The 20,784-nt window shown below is 40.5% G+C and overlaps 1 protein-coding gene and 1 non-coding gene across 2 annotated transcripts in view; one reads left to right on the forward strand and one right to left on the reverse strand.

Moving 5' to 3' along the window:
- The window catches only part of CFAP20DC (CFAP20 domain containing), a 256,952-nt gene that overhangs the window by 207,755 nt on the left and 28,413 nt on the right, over positions 1 to 20,784 (reverse strand). The gene's annotated exons all lie outside the window — the stretch shown is intronic.
- On the forward strand, positions 20,495 to 20,567 carry TRNAC-ACA (transfer RNA cysteine (anticodon ACA)). The gene has a single exon. It is a non-coding gene; the product is annotated as a tRNA-Cys (tRNA).

A 20,784-nucleotide genomic window follows, 5' to 3' on the forward strand; every position in this document is an offset into this window, starting at 1 on the left:
ACCTAAGTCACTTCTGCATGTTCTCTCTGCAGACTCTAAGGATGTCCCTGAGCTTGTAGGCTTTGGGGGGAAATGCAGAAGATCATGAAAGATGATCTCTCCCTTCATGAAGCTTACATCCTCATGGAAGAAGCACTACCAATAAGTGAACCAAGTATGAGATGGAAGGGCTAGACCTGCTCTGGGCTTGACAGATGAGGGCCCACATGCTTTCACAAGGGCATACTCCAAACCTTAAATCTTGGAGGTGAACAGATCTAACCTCACGGGACTGCATATGCCTACATTCTTTATTCTGGCGTTTGGCCACTAATGAGACAGAGAGTCTAATAGGTAACTTTCCCAGTAACACTATCTAGATGGACACCCTGTGGAATCTTGCTTCTGTCCTGAGTAGAGGATATTCCAGCAAATAATTTGACAAGTTGGACTGCACAGAAAGCAAAGTCCGGGTGGTATATAAATTCAGCTCTCCAAACATGGGATTAAGAGGTTCAGAATCCAAGTACCAATCACTCAGCTGGTCTTCCACAGAATCTACCTCTATGTTGCTTGAATAAAGTAACTAATGACAAACTTGAAGTTAATTATAGCCAAAGTCTTGGGACTTTGGCTGCTGTGTTTCTTGGGAGTGCAGCTGCCTACAGGCAAGTCCTTCAAGGTCATAGCAAGGTCTCTGCAAGGGTGGCAGAGACTGCAGTGGCAGCAGTGAAACAAGCTCATAAAGTTTAGGAGAAATCTTCCAGTACATGTTTACTAGAATAGTAAAAGGTCAGGAACAAGGATTTTGAAGGCAGGCCTGGCTTAAAGGTCCATTCTGTCCCTTGCAAATAGCATGACTGGACAATTCAACCTCTGTAAGCCTCAGTTTATTCTTTTTTAAAATGGGGATAATAATATCAACTTTGAGGAGTAAACTGTAAGATACATGTAAAATGCTTAGCACAGAAACCTAGCAAAAACTTACAATTCAAGCAACAACAACTGACACTTCTTTGAGACCTTACTGTACGCCAGGCACCCTTCTAAGCACTCACACCTATTAAACTCACTTATACCTTGCAATAACCCTAGGAGACAGCATGGTGGACTACGTTATTGTTCACAAATACCCCCTGGTCCTTTCCCCGTAGAAGGAGAATACATTCCTACTCCAATGACTCTAAGGTCAGTCTTGTGCTAGACTTGGCCAATAGAGCTGAGCCAACGTGACCCATCCCAGCCAAAGTTCTAAGAGGCACTTGAGGTTCCATCACAATGCTGACCCTGATGACAGCATATCAGCCTGCGTCCTGAAATGAAAAAGGCAAGTAGAGTAGAGCTTCATCCCTCATGTACCAGGAGCAAGAAATAAATGCCCGTTGTCGTAAGCCATAGAGATTTGGGGATCATTTGGTACTCTTAATATTCTTTTTAGTTGAGGAAACTGAGGCACAAAGTGGTTAAGTAATTCACCCAAGGTCACACAGCAGGCAGGAAGGGCAACCACTGCACAGTGACTCTTTACTGCTTATCAACAACAACATCATCGATGAGGACTCAGATACCAGGGAAAGTTTACTAGCAGCCACACCTGAAAGGGAGATTCAATGATGGCTAGAGACAGAGAAGAAAGCAGAACAGGAATGACAGTGTGTGTCTGATGACGAGAAGCAAAATCTGTATGTGCAGTAAGAGTGGATGCTACTGTGAACACAGAGTATGGATTATTTGCATAAGGCCAGTGGAACTTACGCTTTATGTGGTGGAAAATTAGAAGCCACTAAAGTTTGGTGGACTAGGGAAGCTGCAATAAGACTAAGAAGCATCCTAATAGTTGTGGAAAATATGAACCAGAGATTGGGTAAGGGGGCTGCTCCAGGCTTGAGACAGGGACCTAGAACAGTGAGCACTGGCAGTGTCAAGACGGGACAAGACAGAAGACGGGAAGTGATTATTCAGATGTATGAGAGTCACATACCCACCCGTGTTTGTTAGGTGGAAAAAGGGGGGGATAGACAGAGGGATTCCTACTGTATCAAGCCTGGGAGAACTATAATAACGATGGTACGCAAGCCTGGGAGATATGTGTCTTGCACATTTAAATGTACCCTTGGCCCTCTCAGATTTTTCTCTTTGGGCTGTTCCCAAAGAAGGACCACACTGTGGTTAGTCACTAAAGCTAACTCAGGAAATGTTTTAACAGGTCTTATCAGGTTAAAGAATGGTCAAACTACTGCAAAATTGCACTCATCTCACACGCTAGTAAAGTAATGCTCAAAATTCTCCAAGCCAGGCTTCAGCAATACATGAACCGTGAACTTCCTGATGTTCAAGCTGGTTTTAGAAAAGGCAGAGGAACCAGAGGTCAAATTGCCAACATCCGCTGGATCATGGAAAAAGCAAGACACTTCCAGAAAAACATCTATTTCTGTTTTATTGACTATGCCAAAGCTTTTGACTGTGTGGATTACATACAATAAACTGTGGAAAATTCTTCAAGAGATGGGAATACCAGATCACCTGACCTGCCTCTTGAGAAATCTGTATGCAGGTCAGGAAGCAACAGTTAGAACTGGACATGGAACAACAGACTGGTTCCAAAGACGAAAAGGAGTACGTCAAGGCTGTATATCGTCACCCTGATTATTTAATTTCTATGCAGAGTACATCATGAGAAATGCTGGACTGAAAGAAGCACAAGCTGGAATAAAGATTGCCGGAAGAAATATCAATAACCTCAGATATGCAGATGACACCACCCTTATGGCAGAAAGTGAAGAGGAACTAAAAAGCCTCTTGATGAAAGTAAAAGAGGAGAGCGAAAATGTTGGTTTAAAGCTCAACATTCAGAAAACGAAGATCATGGCATCCGATCCCATCACTCCACGGAAAATAGATGGAGAAACAGTGAAAATGGTGTCAGACTTTATTTTTGGGGGCTCCAAAATCACTGAAGATGGTGACTGCAGCCATGAAATAAAAAGACGCTTACTCCTTGGAAGAAAAGCTATGATCAACCTAGACAGTATATTCAAAAGCAGAGACATTACTTTGCCGACTAAGGTCCGTCTAGTCAAAGCTATGGTTTTTCCAGTAGTCATGTATGGATGTGAGAGTTGGACTGTGAAGAAGGCTGAGCACCAAAGAATTGATGCTTTTGAACTGTGGTGTTGGAGAAGACTCTTGAGAGTCCCTTGGACTGCAAGGAGATCCAACCAGTCCATTCTGAAGGAGATCAGCCCTGGGACTTCTTTGGAAGGAATGATGCTAAAGCTGAAACTCCAGTACTTTGGCCACCTCATGAGAAGAGTTGACTCATTGGAAAAGACTTTGATGCTGGGAGGGATTAGGGGCAGGAGAAGGGGACGACCGAGGATGAGATGGCTGGATGGCATCACTGACTCGATGGACGCGAGTCTGAGTGAACTCCGGGAGTTGGTGATGGACAGGGAGGCCTGGCGTGCTGCGATTCATGGGGTCGCAAAGAGTTGGACATGACTGAGGGACTGAACTGAACTGAACTGAACTGAACTGAACTATCAGGTATCTAGAGTTTGCACTTACTGATATTTGGTATCTGACATTTCAGACACCAAATTTATAATTTAATACACAAATAACACATCTGAATTTCCACTTCTTTACCCTTTTGTACCATATCGCTGCATTATTCTCCATCTGTGTGAGTTCCCTGCAATGGCCAGGAATGGCGTGTGGATAAAATCTGAGGTGGAGGTACAGAAATGAAGAAACGTTTCGACTTCAAATGCCAGTCAAAATTTTTAGCAATCCAATTTGGCTGGAGCCAAAGAAACTGAGCAGTGATAACAGTTAAGGACTCTAACACTATGCTAATTTATTCAGTAGAGGAAACAGTGACCTGATGATAAAATCTGGAAATGAAATCCTTATCAAGGAAGACAGGGAGGGATTGTGATGCCTGCTAGGAGAGTTGGGAACACTGATGGAGGTCTTCCAGCTGGGTATCAGCAGAAATTGGCAACATTTCAGGACCTGTCAGTTCATGAGACAGTGGGGACTCAAGGAGAATCCAAGAAGACCAGAGGGTTGGAAAATTTAGACTGACAGAAATGGAGGAAGAAGAGTGGGTAGGGGGATGGGGGAGAGGCACACTGGAGGGCTTTGAGGAGGTGATGAACAGCATTAGAAGTTTTATTCCAGGGTACGGAGTAGAGTGCTGAGTCCCTCCAAAAGGGAAGGCCCATTTGGGGAGTTTGTGAGACAGAGTTCAAGAGGGCAAACTTAAAAAAAAAATTATGGACAAGGAGAAACTATTAAGAAACACACACACACACAAGGCATCAAGTTGGGCTTAGGTGAATAAAACAGGAAAATACCATCGTTTTGAACTAAACTGAAGGCACTCATTGGACACTCAGCCATAAAAGGACATCAACCAGTGAGACAGTTAAATGGGGTGAAGTGAACCTGATGGAGGAGAAATAAAGACAAATGGATTTAAATTCGAGAATGAAAAGTTAAGAATTTGTCTTTTCTTAATTTCAAGAGGATTAAAAAAATTAAATGTTATTAAAACTAGGACGCATATGGGGATCAAAGAAATGACAGAGTTAGAAAAAAAATAAGTTCAAAGGGCTAAGGACTGCTGAATAGAAACAGAGAAAAAGGAAAGAGAGGAGACCCAGAAGAAGACTTAAATCAATGGTAAAATAATTAACACGGTATTGTAAACTATAATTTATGTAGTTAATATTGACATTTGATACTCAAAGATTCTTTCTAAAAATCCTGGGTCCAGTACACCATCTCTACAGGACAAGAGGGATAGAAAAGAAAGTACACAAGGGAGAGGGAGGTGGCACCCTGAGGCCTAGGGGTCTGGCCTTTGAAGGAGAAAGTCTTCTAATTTCTCCAAAGTGGGGAACTAGCCAACCTTACTTTTAAAGAGGGGCATGAGGGAGGAAGGAGAAGCACCTGAGGTTACTATCTGGTCTCAGAGGAGTCAAGGGCTCCTCGTGACCTCAGCCAGTTAGTGTGGCTTGAAGGGAAGGACATAAAGGTGATTTATGGTAAAGACAGGACTCTACAACTGAGAATATTCTAAGGAGAAAGAGTGGAGTACTAGACAAGACTAACTTTTGGTATTAAATATGACTAACATTTGGCATTTAAAAATATCCTCAGTATTACTGCTTAGGAACTGGTGGCTCAGACAGTGAAGATTCTGCCTGTGACGGAGGAGACCAGGGTTCAATCCCTGGGTCGGGAAGATCCCCTGGAGTAGGAAATGGCAACCCACGCCAGTATTCTTGTCTGGAGAATTTCATGGACAGAGGAGCCTGGCAGGCTACAGCCCATGTGGTCACAAAGAGTCAGACATGACCAAACGACTAACACTTCCACAGTGTTACTAAAACCAAGTGATTGGATACCATCTAAACTATTTGCATAGAAGGCAGAAGAACGAAGTTAAAAGTACATGGCTTGTCAGAGCCTGACAGAACTGAGTTGGGGTCCTTGCTGTATTAATCTGCTGAGAATCCTTGGGGAAGATACTCTAAGAACCTCAGTTTCCTCATCTACAAAAGAGAATTAATAAGTATTTCTTACTCCTGAGTGGCTGAGAATATGCTAATATGTGTGCTTCTCATACACATGTGCTGAGTAAACATTAGAGCCCTTCCTATGGGATACACGATCTTATCCCAGGGGTCACCTCTGCAGTTTTTAAACAAAGGACATTAAAAAAAATTAATGTTTTTTTAAACAATGTATTTTACATCCAGCATAACTAAAATGGCTTTAAGCAAAAAAAGGTGGTGGAAGTATTTTTAATTGTGAAATCATGTACTAGTCCATTCAATAAATTTTACAGGGCAACTGTTAAAGTCTCTCTCAAAATTCTAAATTCTAAAAACTTAGTAATTTAAGTATTAAGAACTATCGATGATACTACAACTTTGACTGTAGGAAATGCTGACATAAATGCATACTGAACACCATATGGAAAAACTGATTAAGTTTCTCGTAAATTAATAATACCACAGAGAGAACTACTGAATTTTACATTCTATTTTTACTACTGTCAACTGCAAATCTGATGTGCTTGGTATGAACTCCAGTTGTAATGAGGGATGCCAAATCCATGTTCTTGGTCTTACCAATTGGGATTGGTTCTACTTTTCTCTACCTTTGCTCCTCACTAAAGAGGTTGTCATTTAAAGTTCATATGAAAAGGAGAGGGCTTGTGACCTTCTTTTAACATGAACTAATATTTGCACAGCTTAAAAAGCACTTTCTTTTTACAAGTGAACTTAATCCTCACATTAAGTAGGCACTTTCTTCTTTTACACATAAGAAACAGGGGCTCCAAGAAAATTAAATTGTTTGCCCAAAGTCTTGGTTAATGACAAAGCTGTGAGACATCCATGATTTCTGACTGAAAATCTTAAGTTATTTCCTAAGGTTATATGATGAATCAAAAGATCTATTTTACAAACATTTCAAGAGTTACCAGAGTTCAGAGGGGGTGGAGAATGCACTGATCACTCATACTAAAAATGCAGCATAGTAGGGAAGGGACATGACTGAGCGGCTTCACTTTCACTTTTCACTTTCATGCACTGGTGAAGGAAATGGCAACCCACTCGTGTTCTTGCCTGGAGAACCCCAGGTACAGGGGAGCCTGGTGGGCTACTGTCTATGGGGTTGCACAGAGTCGGACACAACTGAAGCGACTTAGCAGCAGCAGCAGCAGCAGGGAGGGGAGTAAACTGAAAGGCTTTAAGAATTATGATCCATTGTGGGTAAGATTCTCAGTCATCTGAAGGCAGATATTTATGTTACGCATTATAACAATCCAGTTTCTTATTTCTCTTTTTCCTAAAGTCAATGGATATAATGAATGAAACAGGGCAAGCAGTGTGTCACAGTTCTATAAAAGTTCTAAACAGGAAAGGAGGAAATAAAATTTGCTGCACAGATTTATTAGCTGGAAACTTGTTCATTCTTATAGGTGTTATGTAACCTAATCTATTTAACAGACTCAGACACAGAGTTAATACTTGGAAAGTTAGATGTGCTTCAGAACAGCAAGCTATAGGCTGCTTGCATAGTTGGATTATGTTTATAGTACTATTCTTCATTTCACTTCCATTGCCCCCAATTATTAACAGCTCTTTCCAAAACTGATTTTTGCTTAAACTAAATATAGAAGAAGCTCTCTTAACCAACCAACTGAATCAACTGACACTCTTCTCTTGGCAAAACATACATGCTGGGAAAGGCAAACTCATGTGTGTAGTCTTTTGACCTCCTCTAGGCTGCACAAGTGAAAGTGAAAGTTGCATCCAACTCTCTGCGACCCCGTAGACTGTAGCCCACCAGGCTCCTCTGTCCATGGGATTCTCCAGGCGAGAATACTGGAGAGGAGTTTTTGCTTTAGCCATTTTCTCCTCCAGGGAATATTCCCAACCCAGGGAATGAACCCATGTCTCTAGCATTGCAGGCGGATTCTTTACTGTCTGAGCCACCAGGGAAGCCCCCTGGTGAAGCCACCAGAGGAGCTGAGTAACAGGCACGGCTTCAACAAGGCTCTTTTGCCCTGTGATCCTCAGCCAGCTGGTGGAAACACCAGTTAGAAGTAAAAATGAACACCTGTGTGCCTGCTTAAAGTTCTGTCCTTTGGGAGCATTCCTTTCTCTGTTATCCTCCTTGGTTTCCCAAAGACTGAGGATGTTGTGTTGTAGTTGTACAGAGTTCCAGCATATCATACAATATCATCTATAAACCTGAGTCCCAAATGTTTCTTCTATAAGTCAACTGGGCATAAAGAACTCCCCATGAGGCCATAGGGGGAAGCTGAGAGAGAAGAGGCAGTAAGTATAGGAGGGGCGGTGGTGAGGAGATAGCCCTCATCCAAGGTCAGGAGCAGCGGCTGCACTTTGCTAGAACGGCCGTGAAGAGATACCCCACGTCCAAGGTAAGAGAAACTCAAGTAAGACGGTAGGTGTTGAGAGAGGCATCAGAGGGCAGACACACAAACCAAAATCACAGAAAACTAGTCAATCTAATCACATGGACCACAGCCTTGTCTAACTCAATGAAACTAAGCCATGACGGCTGGGGCCACCTAAGACGGGTGGGTCATGGTGGAGAGGTCTGACAGAATGTGGTCCACTGGAGAAGGGAATGGCAAACCACTTCAGTATTCTTGCCTTGAGAACCCCATGAAGAGTATGAAAAGGCAAAATGCTAGGATATTGAAAAAGGAACTCCCCAGGTCAGTAGATGCCCAATATGCTACTGGAGATCAGTGGAGAAATAACTCTAGAAAAAATGAAGGGATGGAGCCAAAGCAAAAACAATACCGAGCTGTGGATGTGACTGGTGATAGAAGCAAGGTTCAATGCTGTAAAGAGCAATATTGCATAGGAACTTGGAATGTTAGGTCCTTGAATCAAGGCAAACTGGATAGTCAAACAACAGACAGCAAGAGTGAACGTCAACATTCTAGGAATCAGCGAACTAAAATGGACTGGAATGGGTGAATTTAACTCAGATGACCATTATATCTACTACTCTATCCTTTAGAAGAAGTGGAGTAGACATCATGGTAAACAAAACACTCCGAAATGCAGTACTTGGATGCAATAATCTCTGTTCATTTCCAAGGCAAACCATTCAATATCACGGTAATCCAAGCCTATGTCCCAACCAGTAATGCTGAAGAAGCTGAACGGTTCTATGAAAACCTCCAAGACCTTTTAGAACTAACACCCCCCAAAAATGTCCTTTTCATTATAGGGGACTGGAATGCAAAAGTAGGAAGTCGAGAAACACCTGGGGTAGCAGGCAAATCTGGCCTTGGAATATGGAATGAAGCAGGGCAAAGGCTAATAGAGTTCTGCCAAGAGAACGCACTGGTCATAGCAAACACCCTCTTCCAACAACACAAGAGAAGACTCTACACATGGACATCACCAGATGGTCAACACCAAAATCAGATTGATTATATTCTTTGCAGCCAAAGATGGAGAAGCTCTATACAGTCAGCAAAAACAAGACCAGGAGCTGACTGGCTCAGATCATGAAGTCCTTATTGAAAAATTCAGACTTAAATTGAAGAAAGTAGGGAAAACCACTAGACCATTCAGGTATGACCTAAATCAAATTCCTTATGATTATACGGTGGAAGTGAGAAATAGATTTAAGGGACTATATCTGCTAGATAGAGTGCCTGACGAACTATGGAATGAGGTTCGTGACATTGTACAGGAGACAGGGATCAAGACCATCCCCATGGAAAAGAAATGCAAAAAAGCAAAATGGCTGTCTGGGGAAGCCTTACAAATAGCTGTGAAAAGAAGAGAAGCGAAAAGGAAAGATATTCCCATTTGAATGCAGAGTTCCAAAGAACAGCAAAGAGAGATAAGAAAGCCTTCCTCAGCAATCAATGCAAAGAAGTAGAGGAAAACAACAGAATGGGAAAGACTAGAGATCTCTTCAAGAAAATTAGAGATACCAAGGGAACATTTCATGCAAAGATGGGCTTGATAAAGGACAGAAATGGTATGGACCTAACAGAAGCAGAAGATATTAAGAAGAGATGGCAAGAATACACAGAAGAACTGTCCAAAAAAAGATCTTCACAACCCAGATAATCATGATGCTGTGATCATTCACCTAGAGCCAGACATCCTGGAATGTGAAGTCAAGTGGGACTTAGAAAGCATCACTACCAACAAAGCTAGTGGAGGTGATGGAATTCCAGTTGAGGTATTTCAAATCCTGAAAGATGATGCTGTGAAAGTGCTGCACTCAATATGCCAGCAAATTTGGAAAACTCACCAGTGGCCACAGGACGGGAAAAGGTCAGCTTTCATTCCAATCCCAAAGAAAGGCAATGCCAAAGAATGCTCAAACTACCACACAATTGCACTCATCTCACACGCTAGTAAAGTCATGCTCAAAATTCTCCAAGCCAGGCTTCAGCAATACGTGAACTGTGAACTTCCAGATGTTCAAGCTGGTTTTAGAAAAGGTAGAGGAACCAGAGATCAAATTGCCAACATCTGCTGGATCATCGAAAAAGCAAGAGAGTTCCAGAAGAACATCTATTTCTGCTTTCTTGACTATGCCAAAGCCTTTGACTGTGTGGATCACAATAAGCTGTGGAAAATTCTGAAAGAGATGGGAATACCAGACCACCTGACCTGCCTCTTGAGAAACCTATATGCAGGTCAGGAAGCAACAGTTAGAACTGGACATGGGACCACAGACTGGTTCCAAATAGGAAAAGGAGTACGTCAAGGCTATACATTGTCACCATGCTTATTTAACTTCTATGCAGAGTACATCATGAGAACTGCTGGACTGGAAGAAGCACAAACTGGAATCAAGACTGCCGGGAGAAATATCAATAACCTCAGATATGCAGATGACACCACCTTTAAGGCAGAAAGTGAAGAGGAACTAAAAAGCCTCTTGATGAAAGTGAAAGAGGAGAGTGAAAAAGTTGGCTAAAAGCTCACCATTCAGAAAACAAAAGTTTATGGCATCTGGTCCCATCGCTTCATGGGAAATAGATGGGGAAACAGTGGACACAGTGGCTGACTTTATTTTTTGGGGCTCCAAAATCACTGCAGATGGTGACTGCAGCCATGAAATTAAGACGCTTACTCCTTGGAAGGAAAGTTATGACCAACTGAGATAGCATATTCAAAGCAGAGACATTACTTTGCCAACAAAGGTCCGTCTAGTCAAGGCTGTTATTCCTGTGGTCATGTATGGATATAAGAGTTGGACTGTGAAAAAAGCTGAGTGCTGAAGAATTGATGCTTTTGAACTGTGGTGTTGGAGAAGACTCTTGAGAGTCCCTTGGACTGCAAAGAGATCAACCAGTCCATTCTACACCCAGGAGATCAGCCCTCAGTGTTCTCTGGAAGAACCGATGCTAAAGCTGAAACTCCAGTACTTTGGAGAAGTACTTCATGAGAAGAGTTGACTGACTGGAAAAGACTCTGATGCTGTGAGGGATTGGGGGCAGGAGAAGAGGATGACCGAGGATGAAATGGCTGGATGGCATCACTGACTCGATGGATGTGAGTTCGAGTGAACTCCGGGAGTTGGTGATGGACAAGGAGGCCTGGCGTGCTGCAATTCTTGGGGTCACAAAGAGTCGGACATGGCTGAGTGACTGAACTGAACTGAGGCTGCACAAGAATGGGCCTTGGGCCTGGAATACTTCCTTACAAAAAAATAAAGAACATCACTTCCTGTACTGAACGTGTCACCTTTTTGGGTTTATCTTTGCCTGTTTCAGGCTCAATGTATGCTCCTCTTTGTTCTGCCTAAGCTCGTGTGTCATTATGGCATGTGGCCAAGCCCACCACTCCTGTTCCCTGCAGGAGACGATAGAGCCCTCCTGCTGTAGCATAAGAGAGGTTTGCAGGGGCCACCTGCCAGCATGGCTTCAAGCACAGTGGCCCAGGCAAGCCCAGCCAAGAGTAGCCGACTCCACTCCACCCTGCAGATACATGAAAATAATACATAACACTTGTCAGCCACCGAATCTGCAATGGTTGGTTAGGTAAAAAGAGCTAACTGATGCTAAGTCATTGATACAATACTGTGTTCTGTGGTGAATACCTCTCTCTTGAGAGACTATAGCATACATAATGTATCATCATGTATAAATTTTGCTCTCAAATAATTTTAAAATTTTGTTCTTATGTAAATTTGATATGAATTAAACTTCATGTTTGTAGTCAGTCATTTTTATATCACTTCAGTCACTTGAGATAAACCCAACTGATACGAAATTATACTGATAGCATCATGTTTAACATCCCACCTCTCTATTACTAGGCAGGTAATAACTGTCATAAAACTATCATTAGCACTTATTGTCATGAAAGTTTCAATATGTTAATGTTAATTAAATATTTTCATCTGATTCTTAATCTTCCTTGTGGTCAATAGAGACCACATTATTTGTGAACTAATCAAATTTAAGTGGTGATTATTCTAATTCTAGATTTTGATGAAGCCTAAAAGACATTACAAACCAGTAAATCCTCATCTGCAAAATATCCAAGACACCAAAGGTGGTAAAACAAATGTGATTTTCACTGAAAATAATTTATTTCCTTGGGAAAGCTGAAACTATTTCCTTCTACATGCAATAGATACAATAACAAGAAAATAATTTTGATAATTTGGGGACACAGAGAAAGGAAGATGATACATAAGATACAGTGTTTTTCATCAATAAAAGTATATACAATATTCCTACATTAAATAATATATACTTGTGTACATACACACACATAAGCATGGATGGATGGACAAGTGGAAGTGGGGAAGGGAGGCTAGGATGTATAAAGTGGCAAAAGATCCTCACCTTCACTCCAGTAACCAAAACAAGTTTGGTAAACAAAAAACCATTAAAAAAAAAAAAAAATATATATATATATATATATCCATCAGAGATCTGAGGATGCAAAAAGACCCGTACGAACTAAATTCCAGAAGTAAATGAGCCCATCAGAGGAAAGGAGAGACCCATGGCTGTTTTATTTCTAGCAGGTTAGAAGTGAGACAAAACATTGGCTGTAGTTGGGGGTAAGGAAAAACCAGCCTATTTTTTACCAGCTGCATGCAGGCTGAAAGGATGAATCAGAACTCAGAGAAGCCCCACTACAAAGCAAGCCTCTTTTTACCTGCCAAGCTTTTCCCATGGTTTTCACCAATTGCTTGGGGTAGTGTTCTGAACGCAGAGGGCGGAGCAGAGAAGTGGAGAGAAATTCATCTAAGGCACTCTGGGATTTCATGTGACGGAGGCTACTGGTGTCCAGGAGAACAGAGAGACCTTTCTAAGGGAGTCGAAGCCTTCAGAGTGTAGAGCATCCTTCCTCAATAGGCTTGGGCCAGGCATCAGGAGAAAAAAGTTCTTCAGAGATAAAGAAAGCCAGGGGCAGGACTGAGAATGGAAATCCCCTAGTGGCCCAAAGACCTGACACCTAGGTTATAAAGCAGAGAGATATCTGTCACAGTTGGCAAAGACATGCTTCTGCTGATCTGTTAAATCTGCTGGTGGTCAGAACTCAATCCCTGCTGAGGGGAAAGATCTGACCTTACCCTCAAAAGATTAGTAACAAACTGAATCATATTGAAGCTGCAAAAAAGCATGACCCCAGCCCAACCATAGACTGACTCAACCCCTACACCCTCACCAGCCTGAAAGAAGGGACATGCTCTTTTCTGAAGGCAAAGGCTATTTACTTCAGGCTTTACTGTTCTTAACACACAATGTGTGGTATGTAACCCAAAAATTACAGGCAAAGAAGCAAGAAAGTCAGTCAAAAGTCAATAAAAACAAATACAGCAGCATATCCTTCAAAGGATATATTTAATAAACAGGTAAATAATACTAGTATTCAATGAGAAGTATAGAACGTTTATATTTTTTATTTTCTTTTTATAAAAGCATACCAAAATTCTGAGTATTTATTCCACTCCAGATACTAACTTAAGATACTGGAGCTGCAAAATAAAACATAGCTCATCTAGCACCTCATGGAACTCACAGGCTACTGGGAAAGACAGATCTGTAAAGAACCATAATCCAATCTAAGAAATGCTATCATAGAAAGGTAAAAAGAGTATTATGGAAAGCACAGAATATGAAGTTGGAAGAGTCACAGATAGCTTCAGAGAGAAAGACAAGTAAACTCAGTGTTTTAGAATGAGTGGAATTTCACAGACGGATATGAAAGGGTACAGCAGTAAAAGGATAAGGAAGGACATGGAAGAATAAAAGTATGCGGTACTTTTAAGATAGAAGAAATAATTCAGTGGCTTTAGACTGAGGTTTTAGACAGGGCTGAGAAATATGTCGGGAGGAAGGAAGGATATGTGATTAAACAAGTAATCAGAGCCAGAATGAAGCAACCTTTAATACCACATCAAAGATTAGGGAAAGCTTTTAAGCAGGGAAATAATAAAATCATATTAATATTTGTGACAAATATTTCTAGGACTTATAATATTACATTATAATTATTTATAAATTAGCCTCCAACTGACTATGGACAGGGTAAGAAAAGGTGATAGAGACTGATCAAAGACTAAGGGAAATATGATTTGATGGATGAGATTAAGAAAATTATCTGATCTTTTTCCTGCAATTGTGATTTTTATTACAAAAATTATTACTACCATTGTTACACTTATCAATAACAAAGCTTATTAATATGGCAATTCTAGTTTGACTTACTTCCTCACAAAGATATGGGCTCCCTTGGTGTCTCAGATGGTAAAGAATCTGCCTACAAAGCAGAAGACCTGGGTTCAATCCCTGGGTGGGAAGATTAGGGAATGTCTATCCACTCCAGTATTCTTGCCTGCAGAATTCCAAGACAGAGGAGCCTGGCGGGCTATAGTCCATGGGATCACAAAGAATCGGACATGACTGAGTAGCTAATACTAACAAGAAGATACACATTAAAGTTATTTTTATAATTCCCAAGTATTAAGTTTATTAAGAGAACAATGCATACTTTCATTCTGACTTAGAAAACTTAGAAAGAGAAGTGTATCAGTTAGAAATGTGTTAGACTATAAGTAACCTTGAAAAATAGAGGCTTAAACAAGAATGAGGATTATTTACCCTTTCAAGTCTAAGGATAGGCAATTCAGGAAGGTTAGTGGCTCAACAAAGCCATCAGAGACCCAGGTATCTTCTCCATTTTTCCCTTGTGCCATCTTCAGTATATAGTTTTTACATTCATTCTCCTAAGAAAGCTGTTGTACTTTCATGTATTGAATTTATATTTTAGGCAGAAAACAAGGAAAAAGCAAAGTGCCAAAGACGCAAGTTAGCTAAGCCTGTACCTTTTAAAATGCTACCAAGTAAATTCTACTGGCACTTCATTTGTGATTATTAGCCATAATGTGGCCAGCTTTAGCTAAAAGGGAGTCTAGGAAGGTGAGTCTACTTAGCTAGGGTCATGGCTATCCTGATCAAAATTCTATTAAAGAAAGAGAAAGATGGATGGATATGGGTAGGCAACAAACACAGTGTGGCAGAGAACGTAACATAAAATCTTGACCAGCTTTTCTGTTAGGTTGCAATCCAACAACTAAGAGACATCAGCTGCTGAACACCCTCGTGTGCCTTTAAAGGGAGATAAATACTCCTCTTTGGTAAGCAGTTCACGTGTATTATTAATGTGGGTTTAGGTACATGTCATCTACTTGAAAGAATGTTGCCAGCATAATATAATTTGAAGAATAAACTTAAGAAAGACATAGAGAGAAATTTTGGAAGTTTACCTAAGTTCATTACATACAAAAAGGCTCCTAGATTTATTACAAATGGCTGGCATTTTATCTGTTGCATTTATCAACACCAGCATGCACACTTGTTACAACTCCAAGTAGCAGAAGAACAAACACCTGCAAAAATTCAATATTCTAGATGCTTACCAGGAAAGGCAGGGCAAAGCAGATGCTACTTCCCTTCTTGCCCAAATATTTTCCAAATATTAAGCTATTTTTGTTATTGCAAAGAGAACAAAATTCACAGAACTAAGCATTTAACAATTGGCTACTATATTTATGACAGATGGCTACATTTACAATTACTAACAGTCTTACTACTGTTTGAATATAAAAACCAAAAAAGCTACATAAATTACATGCTCAGTTGCCTTACTTCTAATTTAACTTAAGGGAACAAGAATTAATTTGATCTAACTATTTTCAATATTTGCCAACAGGATTAACTCAATGACGTATGGAAAGATAATACTGTATTCACCATCTTCTACGTCTTACCACTAAACAATGTATCAGCTTGCTTTTCTACTAAAATTGCATAAAAATAGATAGGACAGCTAATTTAAACAGTTGTTTGCACACTCAATATTTATAACCTGAATCTTGCATGACTGACTGAAAGCAGTGAGTTAGAAGGTTTAACTCAGCTCCTGCCTGGAGTGATGGATGGCCTCGAAGAATTTCTTGTTCACTGACCAGATCAATCACATAACAGAATTTAAAAAAAAAGAATCAGCCTTAAACTAGATTCCCAACATTTCCATCTGTATGCAAGTGTTACAGGAAGAAATATATCATAAAACACAATGTGAAACTACTTAAAAATAACAAAAATCCACCAAAAATGCTGTAGAATGCAAATACAGAAGACAAGGCAACTGAATGATATTCTACATTTTAACTGAATATTAATTCAAACTTTGTTACATAAACAAACATGTTACATATAACCCAAAAGGTACTATAATTTATAATGATATCTTGAAACAGCTCAGACTCATAAGTAAAAGGGTTTGACAAATCATTGAAAGAGCTGCAATTTTGAAAGTATTTAGAGTTGATTTTATTTAATTAAACTAAAAGGCAGTGTTGTGGCTATTATTATATACTGTGCTGTTTTTAATTATTCCAATGGCTGTCCCAAAAAATGAATGTTAAAGAGTAAACAAACAACTGATGGTTCAACTTACAGTAATTCATTCATTAATGGTTAAGTCCCAAACATCTATAGTGATGAGGGAATGAGCTGTACTGTATACGGATCACGGCTAGCAAGGCCCTCCTCAGTGTGTGCTACAACAGGTTTGACTGGTTTGTGAGAGGCTCCTGTAAGCTGCTTTCCCAGCTCTGCATTCAGTGATGTCAACTTGGTAGCTTGAAAGTGGTCACAGTAGGAGTACATTTGTACTACAGAGATTTTGTTGTTGTTCAGTCACTCAGTCGTGTCTGACTCTTTGTGACCACATGGACTGCAGCACGCCAGGCTTCCCCTTCCTCAGAATTGCTTAGACTCATGTCCATCGAGTCAATGATGCCATCCAATCATTTCATTCTCTGCTGTCCCCTTCTCCTCCTGCCCTCAATCTTTTCCAGCATCCAGAGATTAGCAAACTCTAAACACTAGAGCTTCTCAACACCCTACCTCTATCCTAGAGGTAAATAGTAAACATTTGGCCTAACAGGACAGTGACAGTTCATTCCTAGGTTCGGGGTTGGGGAGTAGGCTAGGAGGCTGAGGGAGCTGAGAATTGAAGGGCATCAAGTTTAGGTCTTGAGGAACATGTGCAAAATAGGCAGGCCCCGGCCCCAGATAATCCTCAAGGTGCCCTGGGTGTTAGAACTATAGAAAGGGCATATATCACCTTCTACGGCTTTCAGGCATTAGCCTTCTCTTTTTAAGTTTAACCCCATTAGGAGTAGAAGTGAGAGGAGGAAGAGGAAGAACAGGAGGAGAATGAGGACCAGGAAGAAGGAAGAAAATGAGAAAGAAACATGCAAAGAAGAAAAGAAGTAGAAGGCAAGAACAAGAGTAAAGAAAGATGCAGAGAAAAGAGGCAAAGAGAAGTAAAAGAAGGGAAAGAGGAAGGATGAGGAAGAGGAAGAGGAAACAGAGATGGAGGGAAAGAAAGAAAAAAGAAGAGGAAGAGAGGAAAACAGCAGGAGTAGAAAGGAGGGAGAGTTGGGAGGTGGAGGAAGAAGAAGATACTCTTGCTTCATGTGCACAGGCAGAAAAATGTCCAAAAAATGCCACCACATGGAGGTCTCTTGGGGATAACCTGAAGAGATGGAGGCTGCAGAACTGGGGACAGTAACCTTTGTGCTATAGGAATCTGTTTTACTCTTCAGGGGCCAGAGACTAGGTTTCTCTTTTGCAGCAACAAGCAAATGTTCACCATGATTCTATATGCAAGTAGCACCACTGTGCCCAGCTAGGAGGAGATGCCGGGAAGAAGACAGACCCCAGGTTGTGGCCAGCTTTTGGGGGGCAGTGGTTTTCAAACTTCAAGTGCCTCAAGCATCACCTGGAGGATTGCTGGGTTGTGCCCCCAGCTTCTATTTCAGTATTTCAGGGGTGGAACCCAGGAATGTGTAGGTCTAACAAACTCCCAGGTTGTTGATGCTGCTGAAAAAAAAAAATCCTGGAAAGGATTACAACCCATATCCTAAAGTCTTATTAGTCAGCATCTTGGCAAGAATTCAAATCAGAGAAATACAGGCTAAAAATGAGGGGCAGGAGTCCTGAGAGGGAAGCAGAAAGGCATCACAGGGCCATTTTCAGCTGGCTGTAGCATATATACATGTTTCTTCAGAAGCTAACTCTGCAGTCTCTTTCTGAATCAGCCCCTGAAATCTTCTCCATGCCCTCAGGGATAGGTCTTCCAAAACCATTTTTACACCAATGAGCACGACTGAACTGAACAGGAGAGAATGCTTGACTCAAACTAACACAATCATATTCTCTCTCTATGTATTTGAAACTGCCTGGTTAGACTGGAAATGAAGCAGAAACACAGGAAAAGCCAAGATGAAAAAGACAGCGAGTGCTTAAGGTTTTTAGTGTTGGGTGCCATGCAAAGATCCTTACTGCTCTTGGACTTCGCATGACACCAAAATACCTGGCATTTGACGCCTCCACTACTATATTTTAATTCACTCAAGTTGGTTTGGTTAACTGAAATGAGTCCAAATGAATCTAAAGCCCCTCTCCATGACTGTTAACAACTTAACTACTAAAATAAGCCCATGTATTCTCTGGAACTTGGGATATGCATTGTGGAGTGTGATACATTAACCTTCCTTAGTAGTCTATGCCAGGGTTCTACCACCAAGCTGGTGAGAAAACACATAAATAACAACAATAAAAAACCCCTAATACTCATTTCTTTTTGTCGGGCATTGAGAAAGTTTTATACATACATCTTTCTTACCATTTTTTAAATTTAAAGCAACACAGTCATTACTATTTGTTACTAGGAATATCACTTGGTATTCTTTATGTCAAAAGTTAACAGAATACCAACCCAAGCTAGCTCACTTAATAAATGGAATTTAATAGCTCACATAATTGGAAACCACAAATGTAGGGTAGGCTTCAAGGCTGACTGATTTAACAGCTCAAAACAGTCATCAATGAACCAACTTCTATTTCTCCCTTCTTGTCACCTGGATCAACTTTATCCTCATGGTCACATCATGGGTGCTAGATGGAAATGGTGCTCCTAGGCCAGCATTCTAAACAAGGCTCTGATTGGGCCAGAGAATGTTGGGTTTGTCTCCTAAAAGAATAATTGTAGCAAAATTGATGGAACATGCTAAATGACCTACCAACCAGAGCCCACATATTCCTTTCTCCAGGGGATCTTCCCAACCCAGGGATTGCATCTAGGTCTCCTGCACTGCAGACTCTTTACTCTCAAATAATTTTGGGGGAATCTGTGTATGTACACATATGCTTCCACTTTTAAGTATATACACAAAGAAAAAAGTAAAAGCAAATGTGGCAGAATATTAATAACTGCTGATTCTCAGTAAAGGGTGTAATATGCAGTTCTCTGTACAACTTTGCTTTACATTTGAAATTATTTCAAAATAAATAGTTTTAAATATTTAAAAATTAATTTTAGATTTCATGTCTCTGCAACTTTTCACAAAGCATGAGGCAATACTGCTTTGCATTACATACCACTTAATTTTCATAGGGCAAAAATGTTGACAATAAATAATTAAGTTTTCTTTTAACTTGTTTAGTAGAACTTCATTGCTTATTCTGGTAGAGGACAATATGTCTTGGTCAAACCGTGCTGCTTCCTTTTCTTCTGGACACAGAACTAGATACACTCTTCAGCTTCCAATACCGTTATGGGTTGTACATGAACTCTGGCAAGAGGAACATGACCTCATATACGTGATTCTCTAGGCTCTTCCTTTGTCTGCTGACCAGATAGAGAGGATCCACTAGGAGACTCTGATGTCCTAGGGGGCGCAGGTCCCTGAATGACTGCTGAGGGGCAGAGCCCCTACTACCGACCTACACTGGACTGTGATATGAGTAAGACATGAATGTGCTAAGTCACTGAGATTTGTGGATTCTTCCAGCAATAAGCCTACCTAACAAAGTTATGTAACTTACAATAGAATAACACAAGGGTGATGCTCCATGAAAATATACTAACTAAGGATGTCATGTATTGGTTTTCATAAATACACTTAAGGACAGAAGTTCTCAAAGTGTGCTTAAAGGATCTTTGAGGGTCTCTAAGACTCTTTCAGGGGCTCTGTGAGGCCAAACGATTTCAAGAGCAATACCAAGATGTTATTTGTCTCTTTCACTCTTACTCTCTCACAAGTATACTGCTTTCCAGAGGTGACATGATGTATTAGTATTATATCATAAGAAAGTGAACGCAGAAGCCAATATAAGAATGTTCCTGTCTTCATTCTAGCCAGACATTAAAGAGATTAGAAAAAGTATAAAATAATGCCACTGTTTTTTCTACTTTGCAAAATATAGATATTTTATGTTATAGCTATTTAGAGTTTCTTATGCTAACATGCAATGGTTTATTATTTTTAAATAATACATAGGTTTTAAATTTCTCAGTTTTAATTTCTAATATGGTAAATACTGAGAGATATAATCCATATAGACAAAAATTCTTTAGGGGTTTTCAATAATTTTTTAAGGGTTTCCCTGGTGGCTCAGATGGTAAAAGTGTCTGCCTACAATGCAGGAGACCCAGGTTCGATCCCTGGGTTGGGAACATCCCCTGGAGAAGGAAAGAATGTAAAGGTATCCCAAGACCAAAAAAAAGGTTTGAGATCCACTGTTTAACAACCAAGTGCGAATATCTCTGAGATTAGAACATGTTACATAAAATAAACCCATACTGTCAAAATATAATAGGACAGTGAGAGTTCCCAGAGATCAGGGTCCAAGACATGGCAGGTGCTCAACAAGTAATTGCTATATTAATAAAT

Source organism: Budorcas taxicolor, chromosome 1 (genome assembly GCF_023091745.1).
Source record: "Budorcas taxicolor isolate Tak-1 chromosome 1, Takin1.1, whole genome shotgun sequence".
Lineage (NCBI taxonomy): Eukaryota > Metazoa > Chordata > Mammalia > Artiodactyla > Bovidae > Budorcas > Budorcas taxicolor.